Here is a 16,757-nt window from a genome sequence, read left to right on the forward strand (position 1 = left end):
GAGGCAAACATACTGAGTGTAATCACTTTTGCCATTAAAAGTGAGTCTTGCAAAGGGATTAAAGTGGAACTAGAGTGCACGTGATCACTTTCTCCACAAAAATTGATCACTTTAAAGGCTTCTAGATGGAGTTCATATTACGCGTAATCACTCTTGTCAGTGAAAGTGAAGGTTTCAAAGCTTCTAGAAAGAGATATAGTTGCGCATGATCACTTTAGAGAGATGTGGCTGTGTATGATCACTCTTCCCAAGAGTGAGCGTTCCAGCAAGTGTTATGTGAGAACATGTTTGCGTGTAGACAGTCGTGACCAAGAATGTGTGTTCCAGTGCCTACATTAGTGAGAAAGCCCTATGCGTAATCACTTTAGACGCCAAAAGTGAATGTTTCAAACGTAGTCTTTGCAGAAGGATATGTGCATTATCACTTTTCGCATCAAAAGTGATCATGCCAAAAGTGTAGGAAAATCTATAAATAGCTTTAAACTTAGATTTTTTAGGAGCTTTTCTCATTGTTTACTTTCCACACCTTTAGAGAGTTAGAGAGAGAGGATTTGGGACGAATTCCAAGACTTAAATCTTGAGGAATCTAGTTAGGAATTGGATTTATGGAGCTGATCTTCCACTTATCTTCTACTATTTTTTCTCTCCTTTTATAATGTTGTTACAATTCTCTTTATTTAGGGATTGATGGATCCGATTTTAATATTATAACTTGATTGTGGATTGGAACTCTAAGTTCTTAATTGAATTGAGCATTTAATTATTTCCTTAATATAATTCTTGAATGAACTATTCAATTGAATTGAACTTAGAGAATTTTCATCAATAGAAGTTGAGTTAATTTCTTATATGTGAATTGAATGCCAAGGTTATTGATATCTTAGGAATAAGTATTCATAATCTTATTATCTATTGATTTCTAACACCTAAGGCAATGTTTGAATTACACCTAAGGAATTGGGATAGTTAATTGAATATTAGGATCATTGAGTCAAGGAATTGAACTTGATGAAATCAATGAAATTGATTATTAATCAATTAAGAAACTTAGGAGTTCAGAGCACATTCAAGTTTACAATTCACAAATTGGTGAAATCATCTCTAACTACATTTGATTACTCATATCATTCCTAAATTCGTCACTTTATTTTGTTGTTACTCTTTAATATTTTGCACTTTATTGCTTAATTCTTCAAATGTTGAAAACACCTCAAGTTTCAATTAGCTCAAATAATAACCTTTGATCTGTGAAGTGGTAATTGAATGAACCAATCCCTAAGAATGATACTCAGAACTTAAGATTCTGAATTTGTTACTTGTTATAACTACCTAGTACACTTGCAAGATAGGACTTTAAGAGCATGACAATTCACATAGGAAGCTTCAATTATAAGAGTTGGAGAAGATTCGCAAGGAAGCATATAAGAATTCTAACATCTATAAGGAGCGCAGTAAAGTTTTTCATGATAAGATGATATGGTGTAAAGAGTTTCATATTGGTTAAAAAGTCCTATTATATAATTTTAGACTTAAGTTAATGCTTGGTAAATTAAGATCTAGATGTGATGGTCCCTTTCTTGTTGCTAATATTTTTCCTTATGGTGTTGTTGAACTTCAGGATATGGGATCTCAAAGGAACTTCAAGGTTAATGGACATCAGCTCAAAGTTTTTCATGAGGACTTATAGGAACATCCAAAAGAGGAGGCCACTTTTGGATTGGCTACCTACCCTGATTGATAGAGGAGTTTTTCTTACCTCTCTCTCTTTGACTGGATTGTTTGAATTGTTCTTTTGCTTATTGTGTTTTCATTGAGGATAATGTTAATTTCAAGTGGGAGAGTATTATTTTTTTGGTGTATATAGTCTAATTAAGTGATTATTTTATGGCATTGAATCACACTTTGGTTTGATGGGTGAACTTTTAAAAATCTTGTGTGTTGGATTATTTGTGATAGAACATATACTTTGTGAGGTTTTGAGCTATTGATATAGATGACAACATGATGTCATTTTACTTTCTTTCATTGTGTGATTGCACTCATGGTTTTATGACACTAGAACTTGCCTTGAGCCTTTTTGAGACTATACTTTCATATGCTTGCATTAACATGATAGAGACATCATTTCTTTCTTATAAGCTACTAGCTAAAAGGTCAACCTTGCATTATGTCCATTGTTTGAGTCCTATTAGGATTTTTATGACAAGTTGATGGATGATTCAACTTGGTGGGGTTCAAATGATGTGTGTTGGGTTGGCTTTGAAGTGTTTTAGATGGTGCAAAAAGGCAAGACTCAATAAGAACTCTTCACTTTGCATGGAATCATATGAATGGCTTTCTCTCTTCACATGCAAGAGTTTTTATAATTTTTTCCTTGATTTTGGCTCTCCCTTGGCCCCTCACGATTTCTTCCTCCTTTTGTATAAGTGCATGAGCTTTAATTTAGGTCTAATTTAGGCTTCTCTCACAAGCTTACACATGTACTACTTTACAAAAGCCAAAATTGCCCTCTATCATGACTTTTGTCTTTTGATTCTTATCCAATTGCATTTCAAACTTTCTTAATTACTTTTCAAATATACTAGTAAGTAATTGAGGTGATACTAGTCCCATTTGGATACGGAGTTCCCATGGTTACATACCCCCTTAGATTGGAGCTAATTTTAATCATTAGCAAAAATTTCTTAATCATTACATCATTGACTTGACTTGACATGATTGATTTTTATAGGATAAACATGTCTAGATGGGATTAGGCCATGATTAACTTGTACTATGCTTATTTCAAGTATCTAACTTCTATGTTTTATTAATGTCTAATTCTTTAAAAAATAATATAATTTAATATCCACTTATGAAGTAGTAAAAATTTTGGATGCTACAAAAAAAAATAATTGAAGTCTTAACTGGTGTTAGAGAAATTAGGTAGAAAAATCAATTAATATTATATCTTGTCTTTTGTCTTAAGTCTCATGATAAGATAGATAGTTTCTTTGGTACTATTGATGAGATGTGAATATGTGAGAAATTGATTAGAAACTCCTTTCCTTAAATACAATTGTTTAAGATTTGGTGAAAAACCTATGGAAAGTAATTAAGTGCAATTCAATCTAAAATGTGTTAGACGCATTTAAGCAATAGGTGCCATACTAGCCTTTATTGAAGAAATGAGTATAGATTAAAAAGTGAGTGGGATGTTCTATGTACCTAGTCTATTAGTGAATAATTGGGAGAGGTAGAGGATAATTAAGTGCATTGATCTTAAAGCCATTTCTTAATATACATGTACATATATACATATTTCAAAATTATCTTGATTAAAAATTAATTATTTTTAAGAACTAAATTATGAGTACAAAACCTCTTTATTGTGAAAATATGATTGTCCTATGCACAAACAACTTTAAATGATTTAGTATCTCTATTCTAGTAAGACATATTCAAATTAATTAGAATGAGATAATTAGAATGTTAAATTTAGAATAATAATTAAAATTTTGAGGACCATAATTAGCTTGGCCTAATAAAATCAATTATACTTAAATATTATGGTTAAAAAGAATTATTCTAATATCTTCATTATTATTGATTAAATAAATATGAACAAAAAAATTAAAACACTTAAATTATTGTTCCTAATTTAATAGGTACCCATTCTCTTAAATGTTTTCTTTCTTCTTATCACAAATTTGTTCCCTAAATAAATAGCATTATAGAGAAAACTGAATAGTTAAGTAAAATAATATTTATTATTTTATCATTTCTATTAAAAATAGAAAAAATATTATAGAACAATTCAAAACATTTTAACATGAACTCTTATCCAAAGTGAACGTACTTGGTTCATAACTATTCTCCAAGTGTCACTTAAAGAGCAATTTTTATAATTGCTTTTTAGAGTATGATGAACCTTGAACTTAAATTGAAAATTTCTTTTCTTGTGGGTTTTTTTATTACAAATTAAAATTAATTTATTATATTTAAATTTGAGTTTGCATGTCTAATGTCACATCCCAAAATTTTCTTACTTCTAAGTTAATTACTAATTTTATCAATATAAATAAATTAGAATTAGATCATATATATAGTTAGGAATTAAAACACACTTAGTTAAATTTACTCAAAAAACAGACGAATTAAGGAAAAATCAGGTAACAAATTATAGTGTAATCCAATTTTTATAAGAATAATTACCTAAAAATTTTGTTTTTATAAATTTATATCATCTTAATTATGTATTACAAAATTTATAATCAATTATGGAGAATAAAAAAATAGAAAATTAAAAGTAAGTTACAACATTGGCCAAAAAGACCAAAATACCCCTAGATTAGGCCTAGAATGGAGACCCAAGTTGGATTAGAAAATGATAATGAAAAATTCTAAAATTTTTATGCCAAATTATTAGGTTAAATGAGGTTATATTCATTCAAGAACTAGACCTAAACCTTAAATAGAAAATTCAAACCAATTTTTGCAAATTCAGCACTCAAAGTGGTGTAAAAAGGGCTAGGCAAATGGACCAAAACTTCCAATTTTGTAATCCTATCTTACCCAACCCAATTGGCACGGTTTTGGCATGAAAAATAGACTAAATTTTTCAATAATTGGGCAAAGTATCAGCTGAAGTGAAGCCAATAAGAAAGAAGACTTTGTTTACTAAAATTCTTTAATGATGACATAGGGTCAATAGTTCAATCCCTAACCAATGAGCCTAACCAAATGTTAATCAAATCCAACCAAACTCAGCCAAAAAAATAGTGTTATGTGAGGGGGAAAATCTGAAGTTATAAACTAGGAACTAAAGGCAAACTAACAAGGAAAACTTAGGTCAACTAGATGACATCACAAGGGTCCAAAATATCCACTTTGACCATGATTATTAGGGACCACTTTTCACCATGATAAAATCCGAATTTGGGGAAGGCTCCAATAGCAAAGTTACTTCACTTTAACCCTTCTTAATGGTCGTGAACTCCCTGTGCCAAAAACACTAATAAAAAAATTAAAAAGCATTCGTCAAATACAAGGCCTAAATTCACGTGTAAATGGAGCAAATTTGAAGATCTAGCCAAAATTCCTAAATCCAGCCAAACCAAACTCTTCTACACACCTGATCACATCCAATACATGCCAAAAATAAACCCCACCACTCAGCCATGTTATAATGACCCTTCTAATACTAAAGCTCTGATATCACTTTATTAATGTAGTAACTCAAAAAATACCAAAATCTGGTAAATTTTTTTTTTCATACATAGAAATATAAGTATAGGTTCCCTTTTTCTGGAAAGAGAGAGTTAATATACATATTTGTTCAACATCTAACCATACCATAGCTAATTATCATTCCACATATCAATCTCAACAGCATAATAGAGTAAGAATAGACACAGCTCATAATATGATAATACCTCGTATATTAAATATCAGTTTGACAGCATAGTCAAGTACTTAGTCATAATTAAAGACGATTAGCATTATCCAAATACAAAACATAACAGAATAAGACCAGACTTCCTAAGAGCAGTTCCCCTAATGCATAAGCAAATAAAACATCAATCATGAGGAGGGTAATCCATAATGGGATTCAACTCCTCAGAAGAAGTAGGGGAAGAAAAACTAAAAGTAGAAGTGGGATCTTTATCATTCTCCTCAATCCATTCAGCAGCGTGAGGGGTGAACAAGTAGTAGGTATCCACCTCAGAAGGTAGGTTCCATGCCTTCACCTTGTTCGCGTCCATCTATATAGATAAAAGGAAAGTGATACGAAACAACACAAACAAGGGGTGAGTTCTCCAAACACAAACATCATATATAGCCATACCCCAAGGAAGGCGGCGTACAGTCACATCTCAATCTAACAATCCACATTCAGCACCATCAAAGGTTCAATCATATAATAGGGAGATAAATGTAATCATAATCATAACAAATCTCACGAGTATTCAATCATCCCTAATAGTAATGCACATGATGCATGAATGCAGGTTTCGATCTCATCCATAGAGTCACTCATGTGTTAATAGCATGCAAATGATGCATGGGGATCCCATCACTCTATGACTGGCGACTTGCCCAGCTTTTACCATAGAGTCTCATAGATAAATTCAAGTCGTGAGGCGATCGGAGGACTCCATTCCCTGCATTTAGATTGGCACAGTAGAATAGAATAGAAGCAACATTTAGCTTTAGTAGAACACCACTAGTGTTTGGCCCAAGATGGGTCTCTTTGGGAATGGACCTCGACGACCATAGAATGTGCAGTCCTTGTCAGGTTTGGCTAAGGTTTGCAGTGGGTCACGACTCGGCCACAGAGGCGCATCACTGTTGCCACTTAGGTCGACTATTCCCCCTTTTGCCACCCCCAGTAGATCTACTCGGGACCGAACCTTCAACACCTCCAAGCTGTGCCGCGATAATGCCTCCAAGTCATTCAAAATAATAGTATAATGCATGAAATGATATTTTTTAGTTTTCTTTGATAGTTTTCTCATTTCATGTAGCCACTTAGAGGCTAGGCACAGTAGAATAGAAGCCATCACAGGGCTTAGTAGCATGGATAGATTCCATGAGTTTCACAGTAGCATGGATAGATTCCATGAGTTTCATAGCAACATAGATAGATTCCATGAGTTTTCATAGCAATTTCAATGAGTTCATAGTAGTTCAAAGTAATATAGTTTCTGGAACTCATAGCTTAGAATAGATCTTTCATCATAGATTCATAGTCTCATGGTTTTATATTTTCCTACTCATGGATAATTTTAGTGCAGCACTTAATATATTAGACCATAACATAGGAAATTCATTCAAGCCTTCTTGATTCATTTCCTCTTTCTCAATTCACTTTTTCTTTCACATTTCAAGTCCAATCTCTCTTTCAATTTAGTACAATCACATTCCTCAATCCCTGCAATCTCGCCATTCAAGTTCATCCTAACCATTACATTTATTTCCATCAATCTCTAACACCTTCTAAACCATAAATCATTCAACTCAAACTCTTGCTCTCTTGATTTGTTCCTCTCAGTTTTTCTCTCCATAAAAGTACAATTCATAAAACTTAATTCCTCTCTAAACCATCAATTAAACAAGTTAATTCACAATAATCTAAGGGTGTTATCTCTCAGTTTTTCACTCTTTATTAGGGAAGATCAATCAAACTTAGGTTCTTTCTATACCACCAACTTAATCAACTTAGTTCACAAATGTTCAACGTCCTATCCTCTCAGGTTTTCACACTTTTTCTTATAAGATATATATGGTTTCTTCACTCCACTTACTCAACCACTCAATATATGTCAAATTCATAATATTCCCAATAATTCCATTTAGGTCCAAGGTCCTTTTTGATAATTCAGCCCTCAAGGGCTCTAGATCAACATCAATATATCATTGTATAATTATTTTTTCGCTGCGCAATCTCTTGGTTCATCAAGTCTTTTGTAGTAAGATGCAAATGATGCATGTAGCATTATCAACATGGCCATTTCTTGGCATAATCATAATAAATAGTAAGTCATTCAAATTTTCCAACCAAGTGTCAATTCAACCTTTTCACGGTTTTTCAAGGAATAACACAATTCATGAACAGTACACTATTTAACATCACTTCTAATTTTTTCAGCAACTCATTCAAGCAAACATCACCAATTTCAAGTACCAATACCAAGCAACATCAAGGTCAATCACAATCAATTTTACAAGCAATCATTCAATCACACACTCAACCAAGTCCCACACGGTTCAAGGCATCTAAATCAAGACAACACATTTTCAAGTTCAATCTTAGTTTCCTTATAATGCAAGGTCCACACAAAATATTTTTCTGAATTTTGCAATACTTTTTAATGTCAAAACCGAGACCATCCAAGTCCATTCTCACTTTTTCCTTTTTAACATTTTCTCTCATTACTCTTAATAAACTTTTCAAACTATTCCAAGGTTCCAAATCACATTAAGTTCAACCTTTTTCCTCATAATATTCAGATCTGTCCAGCCTTCAAAATCTCATTATTTGTCTAATCACTAACAAGCAAACTAGGGAAAACTCATCATGCAAACACAAAGTTCCATCATCCAAGTGCAGTATTTTAATTTTCAGCAAAGGACTATGTTTAAAAAGTGTAATATGAGACAACGCAAGGGCAACTTAGTATTCAAACTCTCAAAATTACTAAAGGAGTTCTTTTTATGAAATTAAGTTTGGTAACAAAGTGTTCAAGACATGCAAACTCACGGTTCTAAGGTCTCAAGGGTATATTTTTGTTTACTCAAGAGATTTAGCAAGAAAACCTCTAAACCGAAACTTGTACAAAAGGTTTCCAACATACTTTCAAACTCAAAATTTCATACAAAGTTAGGATGTCACATGCAAGGGTTAAAAATTCAAACTTTCTAAAGAATCTCTTCACACAAAACCAAAATCGAGACTTTGAAAGTGAGTAAAGTAATTTTCAAGTGAAAATCCAACATGCAAGTGAAGGAATACAACATGCAAAAAAAGGGATTTTAACAAATCATTTCACGGTTCCAAGACTCCAAGGGTAAACCATTTTTCAAACCAAAGATTCAGCCAAGACAAGTGCAAAAAAACTGAGACATGCACCAAAAGATTCAACATGCAAAGAATAAAAATTCAAACTTTCAAAGGGTCCACTCATCCAAGCATAAAATCGAGAATTTGGAGACCAAAATGGTGAAGAAATCAAATGAAACTCAACATGAAAATGGTGCAATGAACTGATCCAAAATTCTTGAAGATAAAAATGAAATCTTTTCAAGGTTTTTCACAATTTCAACCAAGGAAAGCAAGCAAAAGATTGAAGGATGAGAACGCCCCCTTGCCTTTGAGTTTTGGGCGTGAAATGGTGAAGGAAAGGGCTGGATTTTTGTGGATCTTCAAAGAGAGCTTGCTGGACCGAAAAAATAACAACCAAGATCTTCAAGTTCTTCCTCCTAGGTGAGTTCTTTCAACACAAAAATTAGAGGGATGATAGAGGAAGAAATTGTTGTGTTTGAGGGGCTGGAAGCTCTCGATTTTCTTGAGAGAAATTGAGAGAGTTTAAGACTTTGAGAGGATGAGAAGTGTGAGAGAAAGGTAGAGAGAAAAGAGAGAGAGATTCTCGATTTTTGGCTTCCAAAAGGCTTAATCTCATCTAGCAAATCTATTTATATGGAGGGTTTAAGCTTTACGTGACCAATTGCCACTTAACATTTGTATTTTGGCTTGCTTGGCAAGACTTCCAAACTGAAAAACTACACACGGTTTTAATTGAGTAAAAGCTGAAGTAAATTTGGTAAATTGGTGCAAGGAAAGAGGTGTCACGGTTTTTTGTGCATGAATAGTAAATTTTGAGAAAACTTGTAGGCAAAGTTAGTAAAATTCAGCAAGCAAAATGCATGGAACACCTTAGGCTGCATGCACACAGTTTGGATATCACAAATCCCAAAATCGGCACAAAATACCAAAGCTAAGATTTTGGGGCAGCAATGCATGAAATTTGGTTGGCCGAGAAAATGCGACATGACTAGGTTGTCACTTGGACGAGACTTTTGATGTGGTGCTAAATTCAAGAAAGACAATTAATTAAGGTAATTATGGTGTCGGCATTTTAGAAGACAAGGAAAGAATGTTCCAAAATGATTATGTCTGCAAATTAGGAGACAAGAATCTCTTGCATGTAATTCTAGTGGTCGGTACTAGATTTTGGAAGATTCGGGTAATCATGGTGTTTGCACTTTAGAAGACAAGAATATTTTGCATGAAAATCTAGTGGCCGATACTAGATTTGTAAAGATTTAGAGTAATGATTACAGGACTAAGTAATGATTACAAAATCTTTTGAAATGATTATAAAATCTTTTGAAATAAATATAAAATCTTTTAAAATGATTATAGAATATTTTGAAATGATTACAAAATCTATGTAATGATTACAAAATCGTTTTGCAGTAATTACAAAATCTTTTGAAATATATGGAATATTTCGTAATGATTACAAAATCTACGTAATAATTACAAAATCTCACATTTTTCGAAAATGATAATTATGATTTTTTAATAATTTAAATAAGACAAAATATGGCTTTTTGAACAAGATTCTTAGGGGTATTTTTGGACAGTACAACTGAATACAATCAGGACAATTCTTGGATGATATCGAAGCCAAGTGTATTGCATGCAGTTACTCTAAAATGCAAAACTTAGAGATCAAGTCACTATTCTCCTCAGTGAATAAAAATAGAAAATTCAGCATCTATCTAATTATTCCGACACTAGCAAGTCAGAATCAGCAAATAATTAAAATTCAAGAGCTAATAGCCAACTAACGAAAATTTGGGGCGTTACACATGTCACTCTCCAAGCCAACAAAATAGGAAAAACTCCAAAAACACCAAATAACCCTACCACCAAATTTAGCAAAAGAACTTCAACATTTAAGGACCTTTTTGGACAAACTCAAAGCTGACTTAGAAGGGCAATAAAGAGGCTCAAACCAGACCAAGAAAAAGAAGAGAAAGAGGAGATCAACACACCCCTGCAACCACACCCAAAAAGGCAAAGACAAAATCAAGTAAGGGAGGGGAGTATAGTTCATAAATTGGGTTGGTAATTAATTTTGAGTCAAGGGGAACCCTTAACCCTTTATATTGAATGAAAATTTCGTGGGTCTAATTGATATATGAAAACAAAATTTACTTGCATAAGCAAATCCAAGAAAAACGTTAAAAACAGCGAAAACAGAAAATTCTGCAGAAAAATCTTAACCAATTGTAAGTGGGAATTTTGAGAAAATTTTATTGATGACTTTGCTTGCTATGTGTTATTGTTATGATATTAGGCTGATTATATGTGAACCCATGCCTTGAAATTGATTGAGGGTTTTGTTAAAGTTTTCTATTTATAATTAGGAGTTATCTGTCAGAAATTATCTAATATTTCTGTAAATATTCTTTTGACGCATGATCTGAGTTCTAAGTTTTTGTTTGAGTTTTATATGGCATAAATACTCTAAACTTAGTAAAAATTTCATGATTAGGCTTTGGTAGAATATAAAAATGAATTTTCGTAAATTTTTAAGAAGATTTACAGTTCTGAGTAGTTATAACTGCTTTTGTGTTTATTTTTATTTTTTTAAAAATTTTAAAATCACAAAAATTTTCCTAAAATATTAGCTGGTATTATTATAATATTCTTGATATTTTAGATTTATCTTGACTTAAAATAATATTTTAAATGTATTTTTAAAGATTTTGAATGAAAGGGCAAAAGGAAAATGAGTGCTTAGGATATGTAAATTATGAGTGCCCGAAAAGAAACAAAAATAGTCAAAAATGGGGTATATGTAAATTATGAATGCTTAGGATCTTTTCGCCTGACCTTCTTTTTCCTTTAGTTTGTAACATACTTGAATAACCTAGGAAAAGTAGGAAGTTTGTATTATATTATCTACTGTTGAACAACAACTCCATATATATGTAGATATGCATTATGTGTGGGATATATGTTTTACTGAACAAGTTAAATTTTTTATAGTCTCTAAGTTAAACATAGTAACATAATAATTGTGATGAAACTGTTAATAGTAACAGAGACGTCTCATCTAAAATTCAAAAAAATTTCATTTGTTTTTTTATCACAAACCAAAATTAATTTTTTGTTTTATTAAAACTCAAGTTTGTATGTTGTGTTAACCAAATAGTCTATATTCAAATGAACGATAGAAAATAAATAAAAAAAAGATCAAAGTATTAAAAGATGTCATTGTTAATATAGAAAGAATAGAGAGAATAGTGAGAAATGTGTGAAAACTAAAAAAAAAAATCTACAATTGTAGGAGACGTCAACTTTGTTAGCATAGAGAACAAAGAACAAAAGATTCATGAAGCTTATATGAGTTAAGTAATACTCAATCCTTATGTGAATATTGTTTTTAATAAATCAAACTTATATTAATTTCAAAATTGTGTTTTAATTAATTTTGCAAAAATATAGTCGTTACTATTATCTACACTCCTTCCTAATTAAAGCACAAAATTGAGAATGTTACATCTTCGATAAAATTAGTTATTCACAAGTATAAACACTAACTACAATTTTGGGTATATAAATAAATTAATTTATATATCTTAGTTTATTTATGTACCTTCTATCAATATTATAGTATTTATCTAATATGGGTATGATTTCTTATATAGTTATGGGAATGAGATATGAAGAATACAGCTTGATGAGTATGGTAACCAATATGGATATAGGTAGAAGATATGTAAGAGATACAACTTTTAGGGGTGATAGAACTATAAAAAAAGACAATTTAAATAATAAAAGAGTTATATTTGTAGATTAGTAATTATTGTAATTATTTTTAGCGATTGAAACGTGCACACAATTTTTTTAAGATCTAGGAAAGAATACACTTTGTGTTTGTAAAGGTGTTGAAACAAATCAATCTAATTTGTTGAGATCCAATGCTCTCATTAGAGTAGTTGTGGAGAGGTAATAACAAAATAATGGAAGAGCAAAAAAGTGACAATGAATACTTTTTAAAAATAAATTAAATATTTTTAATAATTTATAAATATTAATTTATAAATAATGATAATGTGATGTAACTAACTAGAGTTTTCTTATACAACTTATTCCTTATCAAAATAAAATTAATAACAAAAATTAATTTTTAACATTTAAAAAAATTTAGAAATTAAATCCTAAAAATTTATTTTAAAAGTTAATTTTAAATAATACTACTTTTATTAGAAAAAGAATATAATTACACCTTTATTCTACTTATATTTTATTTTTATTGGAGGCAGTAATTATATTTTAAACGAATACTTCACGCACGCATTAAGTCGTCAAATAAGGGAACAAAGAGACCGGGCCAGCAAAAGCCCAAAACGTAAATAAAGGTTAGAAAAGAGAAGGAAACCCTAACAAAACGCCTATAAATTTCACAATCTTTTCTTACTTTAACAAACCCTAATCTCAAGCCCTTCTGTGAACGCGGCTGATTCCAGCAACGTTTTGCTTTGCCCTTCGACTCTTCCTTACGCAACATATTCCAAAATTTTAAAATTTTCGTTTTCCTCTTTGATTTTTGGTTGGGCGAAGATGAAGAGTGCTTTGTATATTCTGACACCTCTTGTATGAGATGGATCGTTTTCCATAAATGGTTCGTCTTTGAGCACGTAAAGCAAACTCTCTGAGTCCTACACAACCACGGTTCCAATTCCTTTATTTCCGTGTTTTTTTTGCAATATCTGTTTAAATTTTATTGGAATAACAGGTCTGCGCCTAATATTGCAATTCTTTGCCCATCTATTTGGTATGCCAAGGAATCTATCGTTAGGCTATATTAATCTTATTTTTTCATGTATATATACAATGCTATACATGTATATATATGTGTCGTCTATCTTTAGCTCCGAATATCCTTTCCCCTGATAGGATTTTTCGGTGACAAGATAGTTACAAAGTTTTTAGTATTAAATTAATTATAATTCTTTTTATAGTTCGAAGAAGAATTTTTTGTTTATTGATGTTGAATTTATGATGTTGAAGGATGATGATATCAGACGGATTCCCATTGATATATTTATGTATGATATAACAACCAGCTACTTCTGACAATATCATCTTCGAATTTTTGTTATTAATTTTCGTTGTGTTGAATTTAGGTAATTTCTTAATGATTTGTTTTCTCTAATTTTTTAAGACTTAATTTTAGAATATATTTTAGTTTTCTTGATGGGCCGGTGATGCTAGAAAATATTTGCTACTCTTGATGGGAATCACCCATTTGATGATTCATATCCACCAAGATCTCTGAGGCTACATTTCATTTTACTTGCGACGACTCTGCTTGTTACGATTGAATTTTACATAGTGCTTGCCTCAAATATGAAATCTCTTTCTTTTATCTTCATGTTTTAATAAGATGTTTTATGTTTTGGCTCTCCAATATGAAATACTTAAGGCTTCACTATCTGGTCAGTGTGGATTTGTTCAGTTCCCATTTGACTCGTTCCCTTGAAGCTAAAGCATTGGTGTTGCTTATTTATATCACTCCCGTGGCTTTCTTACTCTCTTCCTTGGGAGAACACTGCAGCAACTAAATTCCTCAAAGATTACATAATAATTTTATTTTCAGTTAAATAACTGCAATGGCCGGAAAAGTAATAACTCGTCATTAAGTTTATTTGGCCCCATGTGGGTGCCCTCAATATGATAACAGAGTTTTTATTTTTCAACTGAAGAGGTTATTTCTTCTAAGGATGCTATACTGCGGATTCTACCTACGGGTGTCGAGGTGATTAATTTTGCTTTCTCGAAGCCTTAATTTTTCGTAGTTATAGATAGTTTTGCTATCAATTATCAGTTATTGCCTCAAATTTTTTTCAATCCATTGTTTCATTACGGGTAGGCATGGTTTAACTTGTGAAAAAATTTGAATTTGAGGCAGAATGAACTCAATATAATATGGTTTTTCTAATTGAATTGTATAAGGATTCGAAATGTCTTAAAGATCATTTAGTACAAAACTAGTTTTATTCAATAATTAAGTTTTTAATTGTTTTGGAGCTATTCTGACTGGTTCAGCACCGATTCTAAAATAATTTTGAATTATTCTTAGTTATAATAATCATTATTTAATTTTTTAAATTGGTTTTTAAAATGTTATTTTCTAAATTGTTTCAGAAAAGAAACCTTACCTAATTACATAGGACATTTGAAGAATAGATAGAGTTGTTAGAGCTAATTAGTTTAGCATTATTTCTAATTTGCGTGGATCACGGCCAAAAAGTACCAGAAAGTAAATTCAAGGTTTTAAGTCAATTATGCTGAAATTACTTCTCTTCATTTGTTCCCATCACACCGATGTAGTTAATAATTATTAAATATGGTCAGCGATTGTTAAACATGTATGTAATCAGCAATTGTTAAATGTAGTCAGCGATTGATAAACGTGCACTGATTGTTATTTTAATATAGCACACATCGGTGGTTAATAATTTTGTTCCAAATTTATATGCTAGTTTTTACAATGTATGAAGTTCTCGTCTGTAAGCATATTTATACAAGTTGTAGGAGTCATAAGGTATGCTTGTATATTAGTGCCATTAAATTCAATCTTAGGTTTATTTGGTTTAGCGTAAACAATCTTAAAGAGGTTTAGGATAAGTTTTAGTGTCATTACATAATGAAAGAAAGTAAAATAATGGTTCAAAATTTTACAAAGTGTATATTTTATCACATAATTCAAGTTACAAAATATCAAAAATGGACTTATAAAACGGAAAAATATTCAATCAATATTTCAAAACTATTCAAATAATCAATAATCTATCAATTAATTAGATTATGAACACTAAAAACATAATACTTTTTTATCTAAACAATTCAAGTAATTTAATAAATGAGAGAAGGTAAGAAGGACTTCTTAAAATCGAGATAGATGGCTGATTAAAAGTGACTTATTGCAAGTTCTCATGAAATATCTTAAGTTGATGTACACTAACTTAGAAGCTTCTTTGAGATTTTATATCCTAGTTCAACAATACCAACAGGTATCAATTTATAAGTATAGAATTATATAATAGAATTTTTTTATCAATATGAAACTTATTACATCTCATCAAGAAAAATTTTCGTGCGCTTTTTGTAGATGTAGTTTTCATGCTTTTCTGAGAATTTTTTTTAACTCTTATAATTGAAGTTTCTTATGTGAGTATCCATATTTACTTTCACTAGTAGATGACATGACTTGTTAAAAATAACTTAATAAAGATACATTTCAATGAGTGTTTTGTAGGCGAAAGAGCTTTCTCTAAGTATAGACTTTAATTCTTTTTATTGAGGTTAGGTTATTGTCTTATCCAAGATTTGCATTATTTTTTATTGATTTGTTTGTTAGTTTAGGAGTGGTAAAGTGTGAAAATTTTATGCATAATTCTACACTTTTGAAGTAAGGCATCTATTGTACGATTGTAAAAATATGATCTTTAGTCATTGATCAATGCCCTTGAATATATGTGACTTAACAAAATTCACAATAACATGAGTATCATTAGTATAAGTGGCTTTTAACTTTACTCACTTGGAGACAATCTATTGTTAATTAAATATAAACATAGCCAAATAAAATAAGAAAGGGATCTATAAAGTTTATATCAACATTTCACAGAAAAGAAGTAGTTGGAGTATCTCATTAGTGTGTTAGATATTTTCAATCCTTTCACATCGCTCAAAACATGGTAGGCCAAATGTAGTACGAACCTTGTCTCTAATAATCTTGTCATTGCACATTATCTAATTATCTTATTATTACACATCTTTAATAAGTATGGATCATCTAAAATGTAGTATTTAGAATTATTTTTTAACTTAGCAGTTTAAGTTTTGAAAAAGTACATAAGAATATTTTTTATAATCAAATAATTTACCAAATTTATATACTAAGAATCATGTTCTCTAATGTAGTAAATTTGCTCATTTAGAAATGTGTCTTGGATGAAAAACTCCTTAAGTTACTATTGAATTTTATTCAAATGATTTGTTACTAAGTTTTCTACATTACTTTTATCTTTTTTATTTTAATGTCAAATTTTTGTAAAAGAAGCATTCAACGAATTAGTTTCGGTTCAGAATATGACTTCTTAAGCTAATACCTCAAAGTTGCATGATTATATAAAACAATCATTTTAGAAGTAAATATGAATAAAATTTATCTAAAGAAAACATAATTGCT

At 30.8% G+C, this 16,757-nt stretch overlaps 3 non-coding genes across 3 annotated transcripts; all 3 read left to right on the top strand.

Annotated features, from left to right (window-relative positions):
- The first annotated feature begins 13,113 nt into the window (after positions 1–13,113).
- Positions 13,114–13,218, top strand: LOC113864089. Its single transcript, XR_003504693.1, has one exon. It is a non-coding gene; the product is annotated as a small nucleolar RNA snoR1 (small nucleolar RNA).
- A 344-nt stretch (positions 13,219–13,562) lies between these two features.
- LOC113864083 lies at positions 13,563–13,641 on the top strand. Its single transcript, XR_003504688.1, has one exon. It is a non-coding gene; the product is annotated as a small nucleolar RNA R12 (small nucleolar RNA).
- A 118-nt stretch (positions 13,642–13,759) lies between these two features.
- Positions 13,760–13,842, top strand: LOC113864112. Its single transcript, XR_003504716.1, has one exon. It is a non-coding gene; the product is annotated as a small nucleolar RNA SNORD24 (small nucleolar RNA).
- Positions 13,843–16,757: the final 2,915 nt, after the last annotated feature.

The sequence above is a fragment of the Abrus precatorius genome, unplaced genomic scaffold (assembly GCF_003935025.1).
Source record: "Abrus precatorius isolate BTA unplaced genomic scaffold, Abrus_2018 Scaffold3, whole genome shotgun sequence".
In the NCBI taxonomy this organism is placed as follows: domain Eukaryota; kingdom Viridiplantae; phylum Streptophyta; class Magnoliopsida; order Fabales; family Fabaceae; genus Abrus; species Abrus precatorius.